This window comes from Tachyglossus aculeatus, chromosome X1, assembly GCF_015852505.1.
Source record: "Tachyglossus aculeatus isolate mTacAcu1 chromosome X1, mTacAcu1.pri, whole genome shotgun sequence".
Lineage (NCBI taxonomy): Eukaryota > Metazoa > Chordata > Mammalia > Monotremata > Tachyglossidae > Tachyglossus > Tachyglossus aculeatus.
In genome coordinates this window covers 94,106,763-94,129,135 of record NC_052101.1, presented here as the reverse complement: position 1 = coordinate 94,129,135, position 22,373 = coordinate 94,106,763, and the positions used below count along the sequence as shown (strand labels likewise).

The 22,373-nt window shown below is 44.7% G+C and overlaps 1 protein-coding gene and 2 non-coding genes across 3 annotated transcripts in view; 1 reads left to right on the top strand and 2 right to left on the bottom strand.

Annotated features, from left to right (window-relative positions):
• The window catches only part of EEFSEC (eukaryotic elongation factor, selenocysteine-tRNA specific), a 319,718-nt gene that overhangs the window by 32,647 nt on the left and 264,698 nt on the right, over nt 1-22,373 (bottom strand). The gene's annotated exons all lie outside the window — the stretch shown is intronic.
• Nucleotides 2,812-2,949, top strand: LOC119920330. The gene has a single exon (XR_005448085.1). It is a non-coding gene; the product is annotated as a small nucleolar RNA SNORA7 (small nucleolar RNA).
• On the bottom strand, nt 10,223-10,360 carry LOC119920444. Its single transcript, XR_005448190.1, has one exon. It is a non-coding gene; the product is annotated as a small nucleolar RNA SNORA7 (small nucleolar RNA).

The following is a 22,373-nucleotide window of genomic DNA, read 5'->3' as shown; positions in this document are numbered from 1 at the left end:
TGAATTTTAATACTCCAAATATACACTGCCCAAATTTGTATACTCTTTAACAGTAGCTAATCTTCAATTAAAATACCTAGAGCAGAAACTAAGATAACTGGTTTAAAAGGTAAAGCTTATTGACAAAAAAGTATTCTTCTTCATATTGCTTTTTTTTCAAAAAATGTCTGCATATTAAAAATGTCATTTTTATGACTTGAAAAAAATCTCGGAGAATAATGAAGGCTAACAAAAGGCTGAAAAGCAGTAATTTTAAAAGCTCCATATGTAGCATCCTGATTACTGTATCAGTCCCATTTCCATAGCAAAGGGAGTAGTCACCTAACTGCTGGCTGTCCTTTCTGGTGACAAGGAAAGGGAATGCAACCCAGCAGAGCCCGGGGAGGTGTGCAGGCGGTGGCGTCTCTTCAGAACTCGCAGAGGAATATGAGAGGAGCCTTCTGGGGTCCTCAGGTGGGGGTCACCAGGGGGCATCGTCCGGAGGCCGGTAACCCCAGCTCCGGTGGTCCTGCCACACGCGCTTCATTCGAAAACAACTGAGTTCAAACGTTTATCCTTTCCCTTTGACCTGCCAGTGTTTCAGGATGGGAACAGCCGACAACAGGGACAGAGCTTCAAAAGCCTCTTTCAACACCTCCATCAGCCACATACCCGCATTGTGTATTCCTGCATAAGGTGATTCCCTAGAGTTCACAGATCTACTGGCCCTACTATTCGTTCATTCATTCATTCATAAAAAATTGCACGCTCACTGTGTGTGGAGCACTGTACTAAGTGCTCGGGAGAGTATAACAGTGAACTGACACATTCCCTCTCCAAAAGCTTACTATTACTAATACAGCATAACACCCAACTGGGTCCAATTAGTACAGAAAGAGCTCACACCCAACAAACACAGCCCTGCTTATTCAGAACATTTTCATTCTACACGCTCTGTGAGATTTTGACATTGCCCTTATCAAAAAAATAAACCATGATAGTCAATAGCTCTGCCTCTGAATTCCAGTCCTTAATTCTTCCTACTCAGTAGATCGGCTTTCTAGATGCTGCAGCTCCCTCTTCTCCAAAAGATAATTTCCAACTCTTCTAGTAATAGTGTTTACCCTTTTGCGTCCTAGGAAATTCTCTCAAAGCATTTCACTGCTACTTGGATTATTCACAGCTTCTTAAAGGATCATGACACAAAAAAGTGAAAACCCTTTTCAGATTTACAGATGAGGAACCTAAGGCTTGGACAGGCTAAGTGTCTTGCTCAAGGCCCTGTACATGCCAAACATGAGAGCACAACAAAGGTCAGCCTGTATGTATGGCCCAGTGGATAAAGCATGGGCCTGGGAGTCAGAAGGTCCTGGGTTCTAATCCTGGCTTGGCCACTTGTCTGTTCTGTGACCTTGGGCAAGTCACTTCACTTCTCTGGGCCTCAGTTACCACATCTGTAAAATGGGGACTGAGACTATAAGCCCCGTGTGGGACAGGGACTGTGTCCAACCTGATTTGCTTGTATCCACCCCAGTGCTTAGTACAGTGCCTGGCACACAGAAAGTGCTTAAGAAATACCATCATTATCATTATCATTATTATTATATAGGCACAATTTGGTCAGGATTGTGGATTCTGCAAAGGCCTTTTCAACCACATTCACACCTATAGGTGAATTTCACCATCAGTGACATCTTTGAGGACAGAGGACAATTCCTTATAGATTATTCACAAAAGTGCAATACCCATCACCACTTATGTATATATCCATAATTTACTTATTTATTTTTTTAATACAGTACTTGTTAAGTGCTTAGTACATGCCAAGCACTGTTCTAAGCGTTGAGGTAGATACAATCAGATTGGACGCAGTCCCTGTCTCACATGGGGTTCAGACTCTTAATTCCCAATTTTACAGATGAGGTATCTGAGCCACAGTTAAGTTTAAGTGACTTGGCCAAGGTCACATAGCAGACATGTGGCAGGGCTGGGATCTAGGTCCCAGGAACCCAGGTCCTTCTGACTCCCAGTGTCTGTCTCCCCCTCTAGACTGTAAGCTCCTTGTGGACAGGGAACATGTCTAACAACGCTGTTATCATGCACGCTCCCAAGTGCTCAGTACAATGTGCTGCACAAAATAAGTGCTCAGTAAAAACCACAGACTGATTGACTGACCTGTTCTCCCTCCTACTAGAGTGTGAGTCCAATGAGGGACAGGGACCATAACCAACAGGAACCATAAATATGACTATTATTATTAACTGAGTTTACAGCAATAGCAAAAATGGGGGCGAGGAGAAAGAAGAACAGTATGAACAATTGTTTTATCAGCTAGTTTGGGCATTCTAAATTCTCAATGGGCTGAATTCTGAATTTAAATCTTGGCAAATATTTAAAAGTAAAATACAGATTTAAGTATATGGGAAATCTTTGATTTCAGGTGTTTTGAATAAAAGCACTTAAGTTTCTAAATTTATACCTCATTTCAGTTTTGCAACACATGAGTTTTGAGTTTACAACACTAATCTCCTTTATGGCCTTAGCTTTTATTTTGCGGGGGGCGGGGGGTGGTGGTGGTGAGGGAGTGGTGCTGGTGATGGTCAGGGAGTAGGGAGGGCCTGGGAAAATGGGGAAAGAATTTAAAAAGCTGCAATGGGTGTTTGTCAGGGGTAGAAGTAGGGACAAAGTTTAAAGGGGGTAGGGAAGGGGGTAGTGGGAGAGGCCAGGGGTTGGGGAAGGAAGGGGATACCTGTTTGTCAGGCTGAGTCACCAGGGAAGGCCGAGATGTGCATTTTGCTTTTGAGGAAGTAAAAATTGGCTCCTCTCTGGTAGCCTCTCTCAGGATCACACCTGGAGAGTTTCCAGTATTCTACCAGTCTCGGCTACAGGAGGGAGAGTCAAGCAGAGGCGTACCCATTCCATTGCTAGCTTGGCCAGGGGTTAGAAAGTGGAAGGCAATCTGCTACAAGTCAAAACTCCCCTGTGCTGGGCGGCAGCGGCACGGGAGAGAGTCGAGGGCAGAGACTCGAGTTTACTGTGCGGAAGAAGGCAATGGTAAATCACTTGCGTATTTTTACCAACAAAACTCTATGGATATACTACCAGAACAATTGCAGAAGGAGAGTGGAGCATTCTGGGAAAGATGTGTCCATGGTGTCGCTATGGGTCGGAGACAACCTGACGGCATAAGACAAGACTCTTTGGCAGAACCTCTCTGACAATATAATTACATTATAATTACTCTAGGCTACAAGATCACTGTGGGCAGGGAATGTATCTACCAAATATTTTGCACTGTACTTTCTCAAGGGCTTAGAACAGTGCTTTGGACACAGCAAATTCTCCATAAATACAACTGATTGATTGAGTGATTAATGCAGCTATATTACTCATCTATAATTGGCCAAGTACACAATCCTAGCCAGTTCTAGAAAAAAAAAATAAGATATCAGACCTTGATTCAGGAATCAATCTCCCATTTAAACATTGTTCATCTGAGAAAACTGGTTCCAAGCTACAATGCATAAGATTTAAGATGCAATTTTCAGAAACCAATTGCGTCATAAGTCCGAGGACTTCCTGTATTTGATTTAAAAATGTTTGCCATTTCTCAACAGAAAACGGATAGGCTTACTGATTTAAGAAACTAACCAGAAGGCAAAGAGATAGTCTCTGGGTGTGTGAGTGGGTGTGTGTGAGTGTGTGTTGGGGGGGGCGGGGGTGGGGAGCAGTGGGGAATGGGGCACTGGAGGGTCTTGGATCGTCTTCCCAGTTCTTAGCATGCCCTTGGAGGAGTCTAATAGCCTCTGTTAGCCTTTGATATAGAAAAACACAATCATTCTATTTACTTGTTTATAAAGCATGGTGAATTATTTGGATGATTGAAAAATACTGTTTCATACCCAATAGTTTTTGACTCAAGTGCATAAATCTCCACCCAAATGCACTTGCAGTGTAAAGGGTTCTAACTTCTGTTACACTTTTAATAACTTTAAAGTTCTCTGATGACATAGGAAGTTGTGTTTAACAGGAAAAACTTCATTAAACGCATACACATGGCTTGAGGAGAAATGAAAGAAAGACAAACTGTATGCTTTGTGGTTCTGAGAAGGAAATTTGCAGATGGATAGACCAGCCACTTCCTATTTAATTGATGCTAATTCAAAATCCACACAGAGTTACTTAATGGTACATCAAGGCTCACAAGTTTCAATTACCAAAGAGAGGTACAAACCAAATAAAATGAGTAGACATCATGCAGACAATGGCACAGAAAGGAAAAGTTGTTTAACAGAACAGCCCATACATTAGCAACTAGAAATGGGAATTTAAACACGGGCAATGGCCCCAGGGGAAATTCTCGGCAACAAAGACTCTACTGAAGGAGATTGTAAAAAGCAGAGGGCCTGACCAAAGGTCCAAGGGAAGAAAAGATAGAGAGGGAAGGTTTCTTCAGGAGTCTCAGGGGTACAAAATGAAATTCCAGATCAGAGTATCTATGGATATATTTGAAACTTCCCTATGACTTAATAATAATAATGGTACTTGTTAATAATAATAATGGCATTTATTAAGCGCTTACTATGTGCAAAGCACTGTTCTAAGCACTGAAAAAATGAACTCAAGCGATCCTCCAGCCTCAGCCTCCCGAGTAGCTAGGACTGTTCACTATGTGCCCAGAGCTGTACTAAAATCTAGGGTGGGCAAGGTCTTTTAAAAACTAGTGCTGGACACTGCATCAACTGAAAAATGCAACATGAAAACAAGCCTATTGTATTTTCTATTAATTTTAACAGTGGCAGCAGCAGCAACCCACACCCAGCCCTGTAATTTCTTAGATATGAAGTCATGAGGAAATCATGGCGATTGGGGAAATGGGTGTTTGGTGATTCTCTAATTATTATCATCATGAGTTTCTATTGGAATAATTTCCTTTTACTAGTTTGAAAATAGAAGTGTCCATATGAGAGACACCATCCTTACCTCCAAGACTGTTATGGCATAGTTTATTTCTGCATGTGGAAATTGTGGAATGCTGATCTCATTTCCCATCCACCACACCCTGAAGGTGGCCACTTTAGGGAATAACATGACAGCACAATAATGGTGATGCAAGTTGGAGCTTTTGGCCCATCTCCAGCATACCATAATTAATTGAGTGCTTAGCATGTGCAGAGCACTGTACTAAGCGCTTGGGAGAGTCCAATACAAAGGAAACACAAGGAAGCTGATCCAATGGAGTTTTCCAATGCAAGAATGTTCTGGGCTTCTCCTTTCGGGGGATGAGTTAAGAGTAGGCCTTGGGTGAACATGAAGCTTTTAGCAACTGGAAAGGCATGAGCCATTTGGCAGTGGGGCATAGGAGGGATATCTAGCCTGGTTCCCCTTCAATTTTATTTTCCACTGTGTGTTCCGTATTTGTGCTTCATGAACATTAATTCCCACCTCCAATTCGCCCATTCCCACCAGGAACAAAAGGTTCCAATAGTAGCCCTCAAAATAACAGCAAATAAGACATTTCAAGACTCCTGGCCTTTGGCTTAGGTCAATTTTGGAATACACGCCAAAAGAATGTTTGGATTCAGAGGGGTCAAAAGTCAATGGAAATTGGGGTTTAGAGCTTGTCCACTTTCTCTGTTTTCCCAAGACAGTTTAGCTTTGAAAAATTTCTCTCACGGCAGTTTGGTGAATGACTTTACCCATCACCAAACGAAAACCCCTAAACCCTATACTGCTACTGGCTCATGTTCATGAAAGCCTGTGAAGAGAGAAATGCTGTTTGATTCAATGGAGCCCTCAGGGTACAAACCAGATGGCTGTGATTTTATAAGAGCTGAATAAACCCAACTCTAGATTAAAAACCACTTATATTGGACAAATGGATCACCAAAGAGATGTGGTTATCTGTGAGACTGGTGATGGCGGGAAGATGAAATAACTTGGTGGCTTTGGGTAGGGGGTGGGGGGCACATTATCATCCAGAACACTCTTCAAGCTCAAAATCCAGGAGCTGTGGCGATTCAAGAACAAAGAAAGCATCCAATCCAGTCAGCCTTGTGAGGACACTGAGTTCTTCAGTGCAGGGAACTTCACCAGTTCACCAGTGAGAATTCAATTAGGGAGAATTTAGGATTTGTTCTGACAGAACTCAGACTACAACGCTTAGACAATTAGAAAAAGGAGGACTGGGGAAAATGATGAATAATGGGAAAAGAGTTTTTATTTTTATGAGGCACATGGGGTTTACATTAAAACCTCCCTTCCTCTTAGTCTGACAAAAATGCACTTTACATTTTCTATATTAGGCTTCAAAGTAGATCTTCGGAAAGAGCAGGTGGGAGGGGGAAGTCAGGAGCATCTGTCCATGAGCTTAATTCATAAACCCGAAGACTACATTAAAAGAAATTTCAAATGATGAGATATTAAATAAAAGGACAACAACCACCTGTGATTTAAAGGTGAGCTGATGAGCTGGGCGATGGCGATAGCCATAACAATTAAGGCAGTTCACATTAAACTTTCGCATTTACCCACGCCACAGAGAGAAAATAGCAGGCAAAGCACCTGCCTTTCTGAGGCAATTACTCTAATGATGGATGAATTTAAAGAAAAGGGAGCAGGTATCAATGCAGTACACTGTGGACATCTGAGCAATGGAGGTTAACATTCTTATATGGAGCCAGGGATCATAGAGATTGACATTCCTAAGTGTGAGCATCCAGGCAAGCTGTCTCTAAAATCACTGAAAAGCCAACTTGAGTTCTTAGCTCTGCAATACTTAAGACATTTGCATAGTGTCCAAAGAAATTTTAAGCCACTAGGATTTCCACAGACCACCCAGTAGAAATGCGTAATAACTTCTGAGAGCTGAGTTGGGAGGTGCTTTCTCATGATTAAATGATGGGAACCCATTGATAGAGCTTCGGGTGTGCAGACCTGCTGAAACTAAATTCCGATTTTTAAAACACAAATAACAAAATCTTAACCCACGGTCAGGGACATTTAAACAATGTTCATATTTTTAGAGGTGATGAGGAAAAACCACCTGATACAAGGTCCTTCCTAACAATCAATCAGTGGTATTGAGTGCATATTGTGTGCAGAACACTGTACTAAGTGCTTGGGAGAATATACCAGAGTTGGTAGACATGCTCCCTGCCCACAATGAGCTTACAGTCTAGGAGTGGAGACAGACATTAATACAAATTAAGGGTAAGTACATAAGCGCTGTGGGGCTGAGGATGGGGTGAATCCAAGTGCTCAAACGGTACAGATCCAAGTGCATATATGATGCAGGAGGAAAAGGAAGTTGGGGAAAGAGGGTTTAATCAGGGAAGGCCTCTTGGAGGAAAGAATTGAGATATGCTGGGGAACAAAATGTCTAGCTTTGAGAATGACTTCCCAGTTCAAAATTCATCTGCTTGCACTTGGAATAGCACATTTGATTCATCCCACCCTCAGCCCCACAGCACTATATACATCCATAATTTATTTATTTATATTAATGCGCCCCCCACCCCCCACAGACCGTAAGCTTCCTGTGGGCAGGGAATAGGCCTATCAACTCTGTTATACTGAAATCTTCCAAGCGCTTAGTACAGTGCTCTGCACACAGTATGCACTCCATAAATACGACTGAATGAATGATTAAATACTACTGATTAATTGATGACTGATTAATTGACCTGCTCAATTGAGAGGGCATACTGCATGCCATTTACCTGGAAGCAATACAGGTTAAATACCTGATTCCTAACACTGCAAAGCAATCAAGCTAATTTCAGATTTGCTTACACTACATATCTTTCACTAACTTCCTCATCTACTCATCTTTCCATACTGCTGATATTCTCAGAGGTTGTTTTGTTCTCTCTCCTGATCCCCACTCTTTGTAAATCATTTGTGTCTCCCTGTTTTCCCCCTTGAAATTGTAAGTTCCTTGAAGGGAAAGACTTTGTCTTTTGCTTTTATTGCACTCTACCAAGTGCTTAGTCCAGGGCTCTGCACACAGTAAGTGCTCAACAAATATCCCTGATTAAGCCATCCTTTCCTCTTCTCTCACTCCCTTCTGGGTCACCTTGACTTGCTCCCTTTATTCATCCCCTCTCCCAGCCCCACAGCACTCATGCACATATATTTATTTATATTAATGTCTATCTCCCCCTCTAGACTGTCAGCTTGTTGTGGGCAGGGAATGTGTCTGTTATATTGTGCCCTCTCAAGCACTTAGTACAGTGCTCTGCACACAGTAAGCACTCAATAAATACGATTGACTGACTGACTGATAGTAGTAGTAGCAGCAGCAGACTTAAAACCCCCGAGGGTGGTCCTTCTGGTTTGGTAGGGTCTATCCAGGGAATGTTAAAGTTGAATATGCTACCCACCATTTAACTAGTTAGCTGTAGCTCGTTCTTTGTGGGCAGGAAATGTGTCTACCAATTCTATTATATTGTACTCTCCCAAGCGCTTAAGGACAGTGCTCTGCACACTGCAGGCGCACAATAAATACCACCGATTGATTGAACTCCATCCCAGGTTGCTCCAGGGGGTGGAGGTAGACATCTTAGGCCATCTGGCAAGTTTAGAAGTTAATCCCCTGTCTCGCCTCTCCTTAGATTCACCCCTTCCTTCCACCAAGGTCACCCAAAGGCCTGTCAGAAGACTCAAGCATGTCTGGATCCTACCAGTCCTTCCCAAGATGGTTCAGGAACCCTCATCCCAGAAGACACCAGCTGTCTGGAACCAACCTAACTTTCCAGGGATGTAGGGCAAGGGCACATTCAGGCCAGCGGGATCATTATTACTTTTGTTTCTTTGATTATACTTCGTAAGCAACCGATATGGCTCCATGTTCGTGTGCTGAAAAGTGTTTAGAAGTAGTAGGTCTAGTGTTGCCATCTTTCATAGCAGTCATCTCTTAGTGCCCCAATACCCACGCCTAAACCAAGGAAGTGCACCACTGATGTATCCTGAGAATGGAGGCAGAGAACCCACTTAGAGTAAAACTCCATCACTCGTTTTCCAGTAAATAATCAATAATGATGGCATTTATTAAGTGCTTCCTATGTGCAAAGCACTGTTCTAAGCACTGGGGAGGTTACAAGGTGATGAGGTTGTCCCACGGGGGGCTCACAGTCTTAATCCCCATTTTACAGATGAGGTAACTGAGGCACAGAGAATTTAAGTGACTTGCCTAAAGTCACACAGCTGACAATTGGCAGAGCCAGGATTTGAACTCATGACCTCTGACTCAGTACCAATGAACCCCTGCAATCTGACCTTTCCTGCACCTCCAAAAAAAATCTCTGAGGGCGAATGAGATAATCAGAGCGATGGAAGGGATCTTGTGAGTTTATTTAATCCAATATCATGCCTTTGCACAGAACTCTAACCTACTGCTACAGGCCTCCAATCTAAACTCTACAATGCTGTACAGATTATCTTGTAGCATCGCTTGGCTCACATCTGCCCTTTCCTCAAAGCCCTCCCCTGGTTTCCCAAATCCCTCTGCATCAAATCAACACTGATCACAATTGGCTTCAATACTCTCTTCCATCAGGCCCCAACTGACCTATCTGCTCTCCTCACCTGCTATTCCCCAATTTCCTAACTTCATTCCTCCCTAGCCAATCTTGCAATTGTACTTCTACAGGACTGCCTCCAACCCATCGCTCACACTAGTTCCCTTCAGCCTGGAATCAGTCAACAACAATCAATGGTATTCATTGAGCACTTACTGTGTGCAGAGCACTGTACTACTAACAATAATGATGACATTTATTAAGCGCTTACTATGTGCAAAGCACTTTTCTAAGCGCTGGGGAGATTACAAGGTGATCAGGTTGTCCCATGGGGGGCTCACAGTCTTAATCCCCATTTTACAGATGAGGTAACTGAGGCACAGAGAAGTTAAGTGACTTGCCCAAAGTCACACAGCTGACAACTAGGGGAGCCAAGATTTGAACCCATGACCTCTGATTCCAAAGCCCATGCTCTTTCCACTGAGCAACGCTGCTTCTAGGCACTTATACTGTTGAGTCATCTCCAACCCATAGCGACTCCATGGACACCTCTCTTCAAGAATGCCCCCTCTCCACCTGCAATCGTTCTGGTAGTGTATCCACAGAGCTTTTCTGGTAAAGGTACAAAAGTGGTTTACCGCTGCCTTCTTCTGCGCAGTCAAGTTGAGTCTCTTCCCTCAACTCTCTACCCTGCTGCTGCTGCCCAGCTCAGGTGAGTTTTGACTTGTAGCAGATTGCCTTCCACTCACTAACCACTGGTCAAGCTAGGAATGGAATGGGTATGCCTCTGCTTGACTCTCCATCCCATAGCCAAGACCAATAGAATACTGGAAACTCTCCAGATGAGATCCTGAGAGGGGCACTAAGCACTTAGTAAAATACAATCCACCAGAGTTGGTATACACGACCTCTGCTCACTTCCTCCCTTCCCAAATCCAACAAACCACAGCTGTCCTCACATTCAAAGCTCTCCTAAAATTCTACCTCCTCCTCCTCCAAGCCTTTGCTGATTAATTCCCAGCATCTAAATCATACAAACTGTTAACCGGGATCCCCCACGACTCCTCTCCCTGCTCCTCGACTGCAGGGGAATCAGCATGGTGTAGTGGGTGGAGCACGGGCCTGGGAGTCGGGAGGTCATGGGTTCTAATCCCTGCTCCGCCACTTATCTGTTGTGTGACCTCAGGCATGTCACTTCACTTCTCTGTGCCTCAGTTGCCTCATCTGTAAAATGGGGATAGAGACTGTGGGCCCCACGTGGGACAGGGACTGTGTCCAACTTGATTTGCGTGTATTCACCCCAACGCTGAGTACAGTGCCTGGAACATAGTAAGTGCTTAACAGATACCATCATTATTATTATTATGGGATGCCGGCGGTCTTCAGTTATTAGCCTGGAGTGGCTTGGAGTTATCAGACAGCGGGAAATGCTTGTTATTGTCCCTTGCAGACCCTCGCCCCTCCTTGACGACACACCCAAAGACCAAGAGACCCAAGACGCTGGCCTCCAGGCCTCAGCGAGCAAGAGCACACTGGGCTTCACATTTTATCCCATGCGGTTCACGTGAGCGCCGTTAAGAAGGCCGAGGAATGCTGGTCACTTTCTTCTCCACCCATGCCGTCCACTAGGCAGGACTGGCATGCACTCGGGTGCTATGTATGCCTGGCATGACTATTCAAATGAGTTATTCGCTACATAAAAATCATCATCCTTGTTACTGTGCATGTCTGGTTGCTATGAGATACAACGCAGCCTAGTGGAAAGAGCACATGTCTGGAAGTCGGAGGCCCTGGGTTCTACTCCCGGCTCTGCAACTTTCCTGCTGGGTGACCTTGGACAAGTCACACTTTCTCTGGGCCTTGGTTTCCTCATCTGTAAAATGAGGATTCAATACCTCTTCACCCTATCCTCTAGACTGTGAGCTCCATGTGGGACAAGAACTGTGTCCAACCTGATTAACTGATATCTGTCCCAGTGTTTAGAACAGTGCTTGGCACATAGTGAGCACTTAACAACTACCATAATAATCACAATAACAATCCTATCACACAATCCAATCATTATCCTGGGGAGTTGTTTCCCCTAAAAGCATCTCAACTCTAACCCTTTCCTTCCCCAACAAAAACCCATCAGCAATTTCCAGCACTTATCAATCGATGGTATTTATTGAGTGCTTACTGTGTTCAGAGTCCTGTACTATGCTTTTATGAACTTACCTATAGCCACCCTCATTATCTTCTATGTTTATTCAATTGTATGTACATTCAAGTAATTTAGTCTATTCTACTTGGAAACATTTCTATGTCTGTCTTCCCCAATAGAGTGGACGTTCTTTGAGGGCACGGAATGTATCACTTCCTTGTTTAGTACTTCCCAAGCTGCTTACTACTGTGCATTGTCCCCAGCGGGCAAATAATAAATACTACAACTACCTCCAGGCAAAGAAATTCTATGACACATGCTGTGAGCTCCTTGGAAAATGACCACATATAAATTTGTCAGATAATTATTAGCACTGAGACCCATAAAAAACAAGATTTTTTTAGATTTGTGTGGTTCTTTCGCGCACCTGTTCTCTTCTCCCCTCCTCATTACCAGGGCCGCCTTCTTTTTTCCCCAGTTCCCTTTCTTCTTTTCCTATTCCCCCCCTCCCAATTTTCCCACCATCTCCTCCTTTCCCCATCTCCCCCATGCCACCCACTCCCTCCCCACTTCCCCCACTTTTCCTCCTCCCCTCTAATTTGTCCCAGTCAGTCAATTCTACTTATTGAGCACTTACTATGTGTAGAGCACTGTTCTAAGCACTTGGGAGAGTACACTATAACAACATGGAAGATTCCCTGCCCACACAAGATTACAGTCTAGAGGGGGAGACTGACATTAATATAAATAAATAAATTACAGATATGTACCTAAGTGTTGCAGGGCTGGGAGGAGGGATGAATAAAGGGAGCAAGTCAGGGAGATGGAGAGGGCATTGAAGAAAAGGAAAGGAGGACTTAGGGAAGGCCTCTTGGAGGAGATGTGCCTTCAATAAGGCTTTGAAAGCAGGGAGGGAACTTGTCAGACACGAAGAAGGACGGTGTTCCAGGCCAGAGGCAGGATGTGGGTGTGAGGTCAGTAGCAGGACTCATGAGATCAAGGTTCAATGAGAAGGCTACACATGCACACATGCATTCCTCTCTGAGGGTAGGTATTAAAGGATTGGGCCTAGAGTCAGGGCATGAGTCTCATTTCAAGACTGATCAACTAAATTGTCTGGGAGCCCTACGTAGAATCCATCCTACCTGGGGAATCCCAATTTCTGTAAGCTCAGGTTGAAGCAGTGTAACACCAAGCTCACTTGGGTTCCAAACATCCCCCTCTTCCTGCCACCTGTCCATTATAAGCCCAGGCATGTAGGAAGTGGGGAGGAAGAGAAAGAATACCTAATAATAACAATAATAATAATGATGATATTTGTTAAGCACTTACTATATGCCAAGCACTGTCCTAAGCATTGGGGTAGATATAAGGTAATCAGGTTATCCCACGTGGGGCTCACAGTCTTAATCCCCATTTTACAGATGAAGTAACTGAGGCCCAGAGAAGTGAAGTGACTTACCCAACGTCACACAGCTGATAAGTGGCGGAGCTGGGATTAGAACCCACGACCTCTGGCTCCCCAGCCCGTGCTCTTTCCACTAAACCACAGGAATATCTAGTTAAATTTTTTTGCTTTAGTTTCAGCTCCAATCTGTATTTCCCTGATGCAGAGATGGGACTAGGAAGTTTAAAAAAAAAAAAGGGTCTGAGGGGATCGGACCCAACCCAAACGTGCATTGGAGTGGCTCTGGATCGGACTGGGCGTCGAAAATCTGGCCCTTGCGGAAAGTTCCAAAATGTCTCCTCCGCACCTGCCTCTGGATGAGCCCAAAGCCCTCCAAAGTTAAAAGCTGTGGGCCCGGCCAGAGTGGGGAGCAGCAAAGACAGTGGTAGAGGCCAGCTGCCACCCCTGGAAAAGAAAACAAACTCAAACAAGAACCAGATGGAGATTTCCCTCTCCTGCCACCCTCTGTGAATGCTCGGAGCAGGAGAAAAAAAAATGCCCATCTTTTCTGGACCCCTTTTTATTTTGGCGACAGCAGCAGTCATTTCTTTCTCTGGTATCAGGGCTCTGGCCAAGTGTGCAGCCCTCTGCCTTCAAGGGCCATGGGCTTGGACGATGGTGGCAGAGACAGGGGTGGCAGCTGCCCCTCAGAAATGAAAAGCCTGGAGGACTACAGTTGGATGCTGAACCAAGTGGGTGGTAACCGTCCATCACCAACTGTGGAGCCACCAGAATCCGGCTTGGCCCCTCTGCGGATGGTACTCCTGAGCCTGCATTCCCCATGGCCTGGATTCTAAATGAGGAAATGCACTTGGAGAGCTCAGAGAAACAGCATGGCTCAGTGGAATGAGCACGGGCTGTGGAGTCAGAGGTCATGGGTTCAAATCCCAGCTCTGCCACTTGTCAGCTGTGTGACTTTGGGCGAGTCACTTAACTTCTCTGTGCCTTAGTGACCTCATCTGTAAAATGGGGGTGAAGACTGTGAGCCACCAGTGGGACAATCTGATCACCTTGTAACCTCCCCAGACCTTAGAACAGTGCTTTGCCCATAGTAAGCGCTTAATAAATGTCATTATTTATAATGTTGGTCTCCCCTGATTCATTCATTCATTGAATGGTATTTATTGAGCCCTTACTGTGTGCACAGCACTGTACTAAGTGCTTGGAAAGTACAATTCGGCAACAGATAGATACAATCCCTACCCAACAACGGGCTCACAGTCTAGAAGAGGGGGAGACAGACAACAAAACAAAACAGGTAGACAGGCATCAATAGCATCAGAATAAATAAATAGAATTATAGATATATACATATCATTAATAAAATAAACAGAATAATAAATATGTGGGCAGAGAATGTGTCTACCAACTGTTATATTGGATTCTCCCAAGCACTTAGTACAGTGCTCTGCACACAGTTAAGCACTCAATAAATACATTGATTAATTGGGATTGCTACTTCGGAGGGAAGTTCGCATAGCTGCCTGGTTTCATCTCCTCTGCTCCTTGACCTGTGGGTGGAAGGATGGGGGCCAGAGGCAAAGAAAACTGCATCAACTGTGCCTGTTAATAATAATGGTATTTGTTAGGCGCAATGCTTTTTATTTGGTGACAGTACCTTGTATTTTTCACAATATTCCCACCCATCATCGCGTTCATACTCATCCACACCGTAGATATAAGAAACCGGTGACTTAGGTCCATTAACCCTATTAATTCACCTTCCCGTTACTTCTAAGGTCCTGCTTTTGTCTTTGAAAGCTTATAAATCCCCAGGTTAATAATGCTGTAGGAGCATATGAGGGCTGCCAGAAGTGGGTAAGGCTCAGGAGCCTAGGGAAAGGGCAGGACTCAAATTCAGGCGTGGTCAGGTTTAGGAGTTGGCCCTCGGGAAGAGGTAGTGCTGAAAAGGGAAAAAGTCACGGAAATATAGTTTTGAAAAGTCCAGGGCATTGTTTCATACCCAAAATAACCTTTATTTTGTTATTTTAAACACAGAGAATAACAACAGGGCAGGGGCTATGAGAACATGGGAGTTTCCAAACCGCTGCTGCCTTTGTACCGTTTTTGGGGGGACTGAGGGTGCTTTTTAACTGAAAGGAAGCATGTGCTCCTGGGTGACTAAAACTCTTTGACCTCTTCTTCCACCTGGGCTTTTCATCATCAGTTTGTTCAAAATTAATCCTCGCACCAGTTGGCCACGGATCAAAATCCTCTAGCGTCATAAATTTGGAAGGGACTTCAACATTTTGTCAAATCCAGCACCTTGCCTCTGAGCAGGCTGGCACCTGAGGCATTCCAGAGAGATGGCTTTCTGTCAAACAGCCCCAGGTGCAAAGATTCCCCAGCAGCCTTTCCCAGGATTCATCGACCATGTCAGAAAATTCTTTCCAATAGCTCATCCAACCTTAGAATCCAACAAAATCTTCCTTCTTCATACTTCTGCCTTTCCACCAATCAATCAATCAAATGGTAGTTACTGAATGCTTACTGTGTGCAGAGCATTGTGCTAGGCCTTTGGAAGAGTACGACAGAGTTAGTGTGGGCTAGGGGCTGTGTCAATGTGACTGTCTTGATTGTTAGATAACTTATCTCTAATCATTAGGGTGGATGTCAAGGAGAAAATCAACTCACCGACTCTCAGCATCTTGCTGTCACTATCAGAGAGAGATAGAAGCAGCATAGCTCAATGGAAAGAGCGCGGGCTTTGGAGTCAGAGGTCATGGGTTCAAATCCCAGCTCTGCCAATTGTCAGCTGCGTGACTTTGGCAAGTCACTTAACTTCTCTGGGCCTCAGTTCCCTCATCTGTAACATGGAGATTAAAAGACTGTGAGCCCCCCGTGGGACAACTGGATCACTTTGTAACCTCCCCAGCACTTAGAACAGTGCTTTGCACATAGTAAGCACTTAATAAATGCCATTAAAACAAAACAATAAAACAAATACTGGGCTGGATGAATCATTGATCTGACCCTGTAATGGCACTGCTTAGGCTCTTAATAATGATAATAATAATAGTATTTGTTAAGCGCTTATTACACGCCAAGCACAGTACTAAGCACTCTGGGGTAGATACAAAACCATCAGGTCAGACAGGGTCCCTGTCCCACAAAGCACTCTCAGTCCAAGTGGGAGGGGGAAGACGTATTGAATCCCCATTTTACGGATGAGGAAACCAAAGCCCGGAGAAATTAAGTGACTTGTCCAAGTCACCAACAGGCAGGTGGCAGATTCAAACCCAACCCGTGACACCCGGGTCCCATGCTCTTTCTACTAAGCCATGCTGCTTATGACCATTTACATGCCACAACCAACGTAAAAGACCCAGAAGTCAGGGTGGATACAAAACTGACCACATGTCAAGAATCGTGAGAAACAAAAGTAAACACCATCTTGAGATATAGAAAACGGAGTAAAGGATTGAGGAGCCATTAGATGGAGCATTCACCCACATGGCTCTCTCCAGCCCTGGGCCTCAGAACTAAAGGGTATCCTCAACTATCCAGGATAAACACATCCACTTCCCCGGAGAGGAATGGTCTCGCCTCCGCTACCTCTGTCCTTCACTGTCCTTCCAGCCTCAGCATGTCTCTCGAGCCTCAGCTGCTGCTACTGCCCCGAGGGCTTCTTTCCACCATCCTTACCGATAGCGGGACCCTACCAGGTTCCCTCATTGGCCTGTCAGGTGAGACAGAGACAGAACTCCCCAGAGTGTAACTGTCCCGTCCATTTTAGGGCAGCTAGTCACCTTCCTGTTGGAGGGTTCATCAATAAGCATCAGCATGGCCAAGTGGATAGCGCACAGGCCTGGGAGTCAGAAGGTCATGGATTCTAATCCCAGCTCTGATACCTGTCTGCTGTGTGACCTTGGGCAAGTCACTTCACTTCTCTGGGCCTCAGTTACCTCATCTGTAAAATGGGGATTGAGACTGTGAGCCCCATGGGGGACAGGGACTGAGTCCAAACCAATTTGCTTATATCTACCACAGCACTTAGTACAATGCCTGGCACATAGTAAGCACTTAACAAATACCATAATTATTAAATACAGGAAACGAGTAGCATGGAATCCTAGAGAGAAGGGTGGGGTGGGGGTGGGCCAGGCAACATCTAAACTAGATGGAGGCTCTACTACAGGATTCCCTTGCTTGGAGCTTTGCAAAGCTACTTTATTAGTCTAGCTTTGCAACCAAGCCTACCGGCTTCACCATGGACACTGACACCCACTAATGTATTGAGGGTTACTCAAACACATTAGCAGGCGGGAAAATTACTACGGCAGGTGCCCGAAATGCCAACACCTCACGTACTAGGATATCACATACTAGGACCAAGTCTCATATGGTTGATTACACTGATAACACTTAACTGACATTTGCATCTCAATTTCCTTCTTTGGATCCCAAACTTTAGATCAAATGTAAATCCAGGGCAATAACCCAAGTGGGAGTTTACTTTATTGTTTTACATCTACCCTAGAATTGTGAGGAGAACAGGTGAAGTGGAAAGGGAAGGAGTTTAGAGTTGTGGAGAAAAAAAAGAAAATGCCTGGCTGTCTTGAGGGGTTGGATCGAAGGATGGGGGACCGAGGGTGATTTTGCCAAAATGCTATTTGAAATTTTTTTTAAGGCAGCTACAAAGCCACTATTAAACTCCAAACCCTAAAACAAGCCCATAAAGTTGGAAAATATTTATCTGGAAGGGTGGCAAGTCCAATAAAGGTTTTATGAATGTTTTACAACCGTCCTGTCAAGGAGCTGGCCGCTCGCTCACCTCCCTCCCTTCTAAAAACAACACATGCGCGTGTGTGCGTGCGCGCACACACACACACACACACACCACCACCACCCCGCCTCCCTCCCTCCCTCCCCCCAAAAGTGGGAATGACGGACCAATTGGGAAAAGGAAAAAAAAGAGGGAGGACAGGACAACATCTCCCTCTCCTCTAATAAAAGTTGACACTGGGTGCACATTCCTCTGACCACCTGCCGAGGCCATCGAAAGGCTGAGGAGCTGAGTCTGTGTCTTTTCCTTCTGCCTCCCCGCCCTCCACTCCCCCACCCCCCATACATGTTCCAACAGCAAATGGATAGTTTTGAGTAATACATCTCAAATTTCCAAGACACTTAAGATCCTTTAAAGCTTTGATTTAATTTTTTACTTCATTATATCCCCATAAATTAGTCTGGGATTAAGTCAGCTGCTGTTAGACCCACAGATTACATAAGGAAACTGAGGCTGAGAGTGGTTAATTGATTGGCCCTAGAGTTACTGAGCAAATCACGGTTGGGCCAGAATGAAACTGCACTCCCAGAATGCATTTTGGCTGGAACAATCAATCAATAAACCGATGTATTCTCTGTTGGGCCCTTACTGTGGGCAGACCACTGTACTAAGCACTTGGGAGATTATAGAATTGGGAGAGTTGGTAGACATATTTCCTGCTCACAATGAGTTTACAGTCTGGGGGGAGATAGCAGAATTAAAGAATCTCTTTCCACTATTGTGTATCTGTCTGGTTTTGGGCAAGGTGCTGTTGGAAGAAACAGTTGGGTGAACACATATGATGCTGGACCCAGGGTGGGTACTACAAAGCCAATTTTCCTTAACAAGGGCTTCGAATAGAATGCAACACTCCACTTCCCCTCGCAGGAGATACTGGGCCCAGTCTACTGTCACTACTTGGCAAAATACTGCAGATTTCCTGCAGTCTTATAGAAGTGTACGAGACAAAAATTGGTCCCCTCTTTGAGAAGCAGTGTGGCCTAGTGGATAGAGGCCAGACCTGGGAGTAAGAAAGACCTGGGTTATAATCCTGGCTCCACCACGTGTCTGTTGTGTGACCCTGGGCAAGTCACTTCACTTCTCTGGGCCTCAGTGACCTCATCTGTAAAATGGGGATTAAGACTGTGAGCCCTATGTGGGACAGGGACCTTGTCTAACCCAATTAGTTTGTACCTAATGCAGTGCTTAGTACAGTACCTGGCACATAGTAAGCGCTTAATAAATGCCACAATTATGATGATTAAAGGCTAAACAACACTAAATTGTTTATTGAGCCTTTATTGACCAGTCCCGCTAGCAGGATTGAATCAGCACTCCAACTTTCATCATCAACTTTCATGTGGAAGAATCAGGGAGGAGAGCGAATAGTACTAAAAAATCTTCAAATTCCACAACACCCATGCAAGTTGGTGCAGGCTTCAGGAAGGAAACAGGTATATTTGAGAGCTTCGCCTCAACCTAAGCACTCTGCACATAGTAAGAGCTCAATAAGTGCCACTTCTTGAACCTAAGATTTTCTTTCCCCAAAAGACCCTGCCAATCAATCAATCAATCAACAGTACTTGAGTGCTTGCAGTGTGCAGAGCACCGTACTACACATTTAGAAGAGTACACTGTAACAAAGTTGGGAGATACATTCCCTGCCCACAAGGAGCTTAGACTCTGGAGGGGGAGATGGACATTAATATAAACAAATTATGGATTTTATTATTATGGCACTTGTTATGCACTTACTATGTGCCAAGTACTGTTCTAAGCGCTGGGGTCGATAAAAATTCATCAGGTTGGAAACAGTCCCTGTCCCACATGGGGCTCACAGTCTAAGAAGGTTGGGGGAACAGATACTGAATCCCCATTTAACAGTTGAGGAAACCAAGGCACAGAGAAGTTAAGTAACTTGCCCAAGGTCACAAAGCAAGCAATTGGCAGAGCCGGGATTAGAACTCAGGTCCTCTGACTCCCAGGCCCATGGTCCTTCCACTAGGCCACACTGCTTCTCAATATGTACATACATGCTGTGGGGCTAAGGATGCAGTGACTAAAGGGTGCAAATCCAGGTGCAAAGATGACGCAGAAGGGAGTGGGTGGGATGAAGACACCAAAGAAATCCGGAAAAGAACACTATCAAAAAAGATCTCAAATAAAGTGATGAATGTGAATGAATGGAATCCTATTCTGGGTCAATTAAAAATCATTTGAAAAACAAATGGATCCACAGCATTTGTTCTTTATTTCAGGTGAATTATACTCCCAGCCTTCTAATACAGTGTCACTCTGATGCTGACAGGAAAGGCTAGTGAAAACTTTTGCTGGCCAGTGAAAATGTTTACAGGCTGAACGATTTCATGACTCTACCTGCAAGGCTGCATGGACTAGTACCACCCCACGGATTCTATATACCGCACTGGAAGAGAGCCTATATCGAACAAGCCCTAGGGCTGAAAAAGCAAATTCACCTATCAATCAATGGTATTGAGTGCTTGCTGTGTACAAAGCACTGTACTGAGCGCTTGGGGGAGTATGCTATAACAGAGTTGGTAGACACTTTCCCTTCCCACAATGAGCTTTTGTTTAATGGCATTTGTTAAGTGCTTACTAGGTGCCAGGCACTGAACTAAGCGCTGAGGTAGATAGAAGTTAATCAGGTTGGGCACAGTGGGGCTCACTGTCTTAATCCCCATTTTACAGATGAGGTAACCGAGGCCCAGAGTAGGGAAGTGACTTGCCCAAGGTCACACAGCAAGCAATTGGTAGAGCCAGAATTTGAACCCAGGTCTTCCGACTCCAGGCCTGTGCTCTTTCCATTAGGCAACACTGCTTCTCAGCTCAGTCTAGTGGGGGAGACAGACATTAATATACGTACATTAATATATATGTATGTATGTACATATATTAAAATGTACATTATGGATATGTACATAAGTGCTGCGGGGAGCAAGTTAGGACCTTCTTGCTAGAGGAATCAAATTGCCTGACTTTCCTTTTCCTTTCCAACAGGTCCCAACGGATTCCATTAGTCCTCTTCTGTTACCTGGAGCAACCCAGGGACCATTTTCCTCCTTCTCAGCCTTGGGGAGGAAATGTCCTGCTGCCAGTCGCTGGGTGACGTAACGGAGCTGGGATGGGATCGCTCCATTTCCCTTCAATGGAGGATGACAGCGGGGGCCTTCCCGATGGTCTGCCGGCCAGGCAGATGTTTTCCGTCTGCTCGCTCGTGTTTGTGTTAATCACAGATATTTTTAACGTATTGTGTTACTCCATCCATCTTTGTGAACTGCCCGTCTTGTAAAATTCTTTTTAATTATGCTATTTTCTCCCATATCTTTGCTATCTACAATTATTTATAAAATTATTGTCTTAGTTTCCAATGCTGGTGATAAACATTGTTGTAACAGTTCTTAGATGGGGTTCGTATAATTTTTACAACCCTTCTGAAAAGGTTCAATGGCTAGAGGGGAGGACACACACCAGCCTTTTCTTTTCATTTTTTTTTTCCTTCTTTTCTTTCAAGCCCTCTTTCTTTTCTTGGTTGAAACCCACGTCTTGTCAGGGTGAACAAGTTGGCAGTTTCCCATGGAGGATGCCAAGTTCCTATTCAGGGCAAAGATCCCTGTGGGTCACTCACTTCTGGGAGAGCAGAGAAGACTCCGGAGAAGTTTGGCAGCAGTAAGTGCTCACTTGGATTAGGTTTCAGCCTAACAGGCTCGATAGAGATCAGGGCAGCATCCCCAAAGTGCACCGCCAGGGTAAAATGCCAGCAAGCAAGATGGATGGTTTGTTTTTATTTTTATAGAGATTTTCTAAAACCTCAACTTTCACCCCTCACCCCCCTGCGACTCCTTTACTCTCAGTCTCCTCAATCCCTCCCTTTTCCTAGCTACTGCCTGGGTCCTCTGACAGTCTCATTTCCTAGAATGCTACGTTTCCTACCAAATGGGTGCGCTTGGCTTAGGAGAGAGAAGTTTCTCAGGCTGGCTTCGGACGTAGCGTGGCTCAGTGGAAAGAGCCTGGGCTTTGGAGTCAGAGGTCATGGGTTCAAATCCCGGCTTCGCCAATTGCCAGCTGTGTGACTTTGGGCAAGTCACTTAACTTCTCTGGGCCTCAGTTACCCCATCTGTAAAATGGGGATTAAGACTGTGAGCCCCCTGTGGGACAACCTGATCACCATGTAACCACCCCCGCACTTAGAACAGTGCTTTGCACATAGTAAGCGCTTAATAAATGCTATTATTATTATTATTATTATTATTATGTCCCATTCCGGCTACGGCATTTGTTATGTGCTTATTACGTGTCAGGCACTGTACAAAGCGCCGGGGTCTACCCGAGCTAATCGGGTTGGACACAGTCCATGTCCCACGTGATTGATTGAATGCTGACTGACCTCAAAACCCTGGGTTTAAGTCAAGTCTTATGATTTAAAGGAATTTAGGGGTTCAGACCGATGGTCTTCATTACGATGGGCTCCGACAGCTGGACTTTGATATGATGTGCCCA